Genomic DNA, 6,000 nt, shown 5'->3' on the forward strand with positions numbered 1-6,000 from the left:
AGAATTTTAAAGCAAAAATTGTAAATTTTAACAAAGAATTCCAAAAGATCTATTCTGAAGAGAAAACAATATGATATGGATAAGAATTTAAATTACCACAACAATAATAAAGGTAAATAATGAGGTAAATAATGCAAAATCTATTGAAGTTGTTTAAGCAGTTGTTAATGTCTTTGACATGGCCAAAACCTGGGGCCCCATGAATATGATACGGTTAAGAATATAAACTGGAGTTATACACACCTAGTCAAGAATGTAAATTGGCTAAAATAGTAAAAGAATTTAGATCCATTAAAATCTACTCCAAAAAGTGAATGAATATGTTTTTGACCCGTCTTTGAACTCCAAGCTTCTCTCTTTGGACATTTCATTATTCTTGTATAGCCGAATTCTTTTCCGAGTCCAATCAGGAACTGTATATCCTTTTTAGACATTGTTTTGAATCGATGTAACATGTGTTTTTGTTTTGATTTTAACTTAACCATATTTTCATGGATCATGTATTTGTAAACTTTTTGTTTAAACCCACTTTGTAGAAAAAGACTGATGCATGCTCTTTGTTTAAACACCTTTTCTATGACCCAACCTCTTAAAAATGTAATCATGTTCTTGTCAAATTTGGGTTATCTTCCCCATATTCAATGTGATCTTCATTCTTCAAACAATCCTCCAGTATCTTGATGCTGTCAAACACCTTGTACTTTGTATCATGTTATAATAAGATGTCAATGTTGCGATGATCAAAATCATGCAACATAAAAAATATAATACCATTCTAAACTTTCTTCAATTTTTATATTGTTTAATTATACTTTTTTTTAATACATAACTATTTAAACAAAGCAAATTACACCGAATTATTTGAAAGGGTTGGGAGCCTAGCAACAATCTGCGCTCCACTCCTTTCTGGATAGCTAAACCTATCCTATAATCTTCCATACACTTTTTCGTTTCAAATTCATGTTTGAACATTTCTTTTTTAGATTCTAATGACTCAAAAGGTTTAAATCGATAATTTTTTGTTGATGATGTTGATACTCTGAGAACTTCTCCAGTTTGTTTTTGCTATCAGAATATTTTGCCTCTTGATGAAGGACACATAAGAATCCCTTAAGAATTGATTGTTCTTTCCCTTGTTGTCTAATGGGTTCTTGTTCTTTTCCAGCATTACTGTCAGATCTCTTGATCCTTTACAGAGTTTCATTACCTTTTTTTTTCAGCAATGATTGCCTTTTTTTTATGTCTCTAGGCATCACCATGCGTATGTCGTTTGCTCAATCTTTCGTCATTGTATATCTTATTTATCCATGGTTATTCAATATAAGTTTTATCAATTAAATTATTTGTCTATTTTTATTTTATTTTTAGCTATGAACATCTGTGATTTTTTAGAATCTTCTCTTTCCAAGGAAAATTGGCCACAATAGCGTAAACTATTGTCTACATCTAAAAGTGAATTAGATATTAGCAATATAGAAAACAAAAGGTAGAGCCAGGGCCGTAGTCACGGTTATCTTTATCTCCAACCTCTGGTTTTGGTATTTGGTTACATGTTTATGGTTATCCAATATAAGGGTTCATAATTTAACATGCATCTCCAACCTCTGGTTTTGTGAAGATAACCTTCCAATATAAGGATTTTCATGACATTTTTTGGTTGCTGACAATAAATAAAGCCAATAATAAGAGAACCCCGAGGGTAAACTTCTAGAAGTACAACACTGAAATGTCTGGTGAGCTTGATATTATGTATTACAATAAACCAAATGGAATTACCAATTCAGACCACCACTGAAGTTAAACCTATGCATCTTACAACAACTAATCAAGCCACTTTATGTCCAATCTGCAAGTCAAAGTTAACTGATCAAGGTAGAAATCTCGTCGTTGTAAGAATCCCTCAGGGAAGATTTTTGTTTCTGAGAAATCACAGTCAAAACTTGTGCAATTGACAACCTTAATAGCTTGCTACAATCCACACAACAAAACAAACCCAAATTAGAAATAGAAATGAGTTGACATGCTTATCGATAAATTGAACACCAACAAATATATCAACTTGTTTGGCTGTTTGTAGTTTTTCAGATTAACTCAAATATTAGATAAATCTGCTTGAAGTAATTAACCTTTTTGGAATTGAATCTATGTAAAAACTCTACCAAATACATTTCATTCCTAGATTTATTTCATCGAATGATCTCCTTTCGACCAAAGAGCACAAATCTTAAATCAAAACCCCCAAAACAATATAGATAGCGTAGAAGTTTCTCTCTAATTTTTGACCAACTGGGTGGGAATCACAGTAATCATCAGAATGATACCTAGGTGATGACTAAAACATGTTCCTTCCATCAAATATTTATATATCTCAAACTATACCTAGGGACATCAGGGGATCGGGATTTGAAACAAAGCATCGACCCCGTCTTCCATAGCCAGAACCTACATTTTAAAGGTAATGGCAACCATAACAACAAAAATAAAATGAGCAACACAACGAACCACATAATAAATCATCAACTGCAAGTAATGGATCATCAATTAACCTTTAAAATAAAAATTCCAACTCAAGTTCGTCGTTTACATGGCATACCAACATATGCAATAATCCGTTTGTAACATTTCTTGATTATGCATGAGATATTATATGGGTAGTATTTCTTCAACTGCAAGTAATGGATCATCAATTAACCTTTAAAATAAAAATTCCAACTCAGGTTCACCGTTTGTATGTCATACCAACATATGCAATTATCCGTTTGTAACATTTCTTGATTATGCATGAGATATTATATAGGTGATATTTTTCAACTAATTCCCAACGTATACCAGAATTCTTGAAAAAAATCAAACCCGAAAACCATAGATTAATTAAAATAGAATTTTTGGTTTTATTGTTAAGTAGAATACTCACTTAGGCATTGAAAAAACCGAAAAACTATAAAATAATTCATGTTCGGTAATCATGATATGGTAAATTTTTTTAAATCTTATTGGTTCATCTCTGGTTCCCAACCTAACCCACCATAATGAAACTACAAAACATCATATAACGGTAAGTATGCAAGATGACACTCAGACATGTGAGTGAACCTATTTCCTTACCTAACTCATCGTAAAGGGACAACAAAACATCGCATATGGGAAAGAACGCAAGATGGAAAAATATATCTGAGTGAAACTCTTTTTTAAGAAAAATATATCTGCATGAACCTATTTCCTTTATTAATAATTGATTTTTGGTACTTTTTGTCCAAGTTTTTTCCGTCCAACTTGGGGTTTGGTACTTCGAAATGACATTAACCCATTAAAGTATTGCCTTATGTTCAGTAATCAAAAAAAATATCACTTCATTGGTAATTATTTGATTTTGATACAAAAAAATGTAAACAGATGAAAGGTTTTATACATTTACACTTATGTTCGTATTACGTATTGGGATCTTAAGCATAAAAGGTTTTGACTTACTGAATTTCACGTTGTTATGTATCGGGATCTAAAGCATAAAAGGTTTCGGCTTACTGAATGAACTATTCCATCTGTGGGAGTCGAACCCACAACCACATCGGTGAAAACCATGCGCTATGCCATTTGAGATAAGACAGCAAATAGAGGAGTTTCTAATACACACAGATGTGTTGTTTAATAGTTTCATTAATTTACTTTTATGAAAATAGTTGTAGCATCATCACCATTCACAGTAGACATCCATATCAATAAACTACCTACACCATGTATATTTGAGCACCCAAAACATTCCCTAAGGTGTACTAATAATATTTCTCTGTTGTTGGCTCAAACTTACTTTTGAGCATCACCAATTAATTGGGAAACAAAATGGGAGCTCAACAATTGCACAATACATGTTAAGACTTACAGAGTTCACTAAGCTATGCTTACCGATGGAAAAACTTAGGCTTGAACGAAGTCAGACTCGCCATCTGCGGAAGTCGAACCCACAACTACATGGGAACCATGTGCTCTTCCATTTGAGCTAAGATATCAAGTACCATTTATAAATGTAATTGGGTTTTAATATAATGATACCTGAGCACGAAAAATCCATAAGCATAGCAAAAAGAGAGTTTACCTGATCCTCTACTTCATGCACACATATTACCCCAACAGTATAATCCCAAGTTTACAGTGACAGTAGTGCACCTTGCCATATATTTACCGAATAAATTCATCATTAATGTACCATGATAATGAATTCTACTATCTATAGAAGAATCGACTCAGAAGTTCAATTTGATGCCACCATTAGTACTTACACAGGTAGCAAACAAAAAGGACGCATCCATGAAGAACTAAATAGGAAATATTCTCATGATTTAAGAAATAAAAACAATGGAATGCAATTAAATTGAGAGTTTAGTTATGGCCAAGATATATCAAGGAAGGTCCATTGGTATATTGGTTAGGAGCGTTATGTAAAACTGATATCGAGGATCACAGACGCTCTATATTTGCAATGCACTGCGAAGAGGAAAAAGGAATTATAGTCACTTTTAAGAATGTTTCTCCAAGCTTCCAATATAGATTGGTCTATCTAGAAATAAAGACGGCGACTTATAGAGTCATTTTTGTTCTCAACCAAGAGCCGGTGCTATAGTAAAATGTTAAAACCTATAATACGTACAAAAATGTGATTCTTTTGAGCCTTAGTTATGGTCAATGTGCTTACCGTGGATATTATTAATATTTCTTTGAAGCTCAACAGGTATAGATTTCAGATAGTATTAAAAATCCTATAGTTGAAAATATACTGCAGATTTTACTCCTTTTTAGCAAGAATGCATATGAAATCATATCAAAATATCAAAAAAAAACTCAGGTAAAGAGAGTTTACTTAACGGGGTTGAACGGGTAAGAACAAAGTCACATTAAGATTCACTAAAGAAAGCTAATAATATAAAGAATGGAGGTTGTATATTGCAGTCACATATAAAGGCTGTCTCTGATCTTCATTTTAATTTTGTCACTCTTGTCCACTAAGAGTTTACCCATAAATCCAAGATGCAATTCTTCCAAACTGCACCCTTTATATTGAGGTCCCACTGGTAATGGATGGTTCTGAGTTGCTTGTTGTTTTTCTGTCCTCTGCAGCAGCTGATCTCTTCTTTAAACGCAGGGATGATAATGGTAACTGATGAAAGATCAGTCTAGAGTCCTCACCATCGTGCTACGAATAACCGAAACAAAATATTAGTACTGCATCTAATTAGCTCATTGATATTAATTATGCTATTGCAGACATCAAGTTATCATCGTTTCAAGTTCCGCGGGGTTTAGAGTATCCATGTTAAAAGTCATTTTAAAGGGCTCTGACACTCCTTTATCGTGTTGATATTTCTTATAGGACATGTTTCAATTATGGTCGCTGTAAAATAACTCAGTTAGTTAGAGCTAAACAAACAATATAAATCATATAGGTACACGAAAAGAATGAATGCGTTTGATTCTTATTCTCCTTATTCTGAGTTGAAAAAAAAAAATTCTTAACTAAGGTAGAGTGAATCATTTTAGATGAAAGCATCTGCATTGAGAGAAGAGTGTGTCCAAAAGCAACTAATGACTTGTATATATGACTCACTGAGCTACAACATGTGCAGTTTCAAATCCATCTATGATCAAGCGAACCAATCAGATCAAACCAAAACAAAAAAAAGTCTTCAAAACTGAGTTAACTTTTAACTTAAAAGTTAAAAGGGATACCCAAATAAACTAATTTCAACAATCCTTGCATCAAATGTAAGCAGGAAAAAAATGAAGTAAGAACCAAATAAAATGATGAACAAAAGAGTAGGAGAGAACACTAACCAAACACTAAACTTCCAATGGCCATTTCTTCTAGACCTTGGTCCACTTTGTACTTTTCTCAAGGGTTGTTGTCAAATAACCTCCATAGATGATTTTGAAGCTCCAGCAGGTTCAGCTTGACAGATTAAAAAATTTTGATGGTAAATGTATAGAGATCCAGCAGATTAGGATAACCTT

Source organism: Papaver somniferum, chromosome 1 (assembly GCF_003573695.1).
Source record: "Papaver somniferum cultivar HN1 chromosome 1, ASM357369v1, whole genome shotgun sequence".
Lineage (NCBI taxonomy): Eukaryota > Viridiplantae > Streptophyta > Magnoliopsida > Ranunculales > Papaveraceae > Papaver > Papaver somniferum.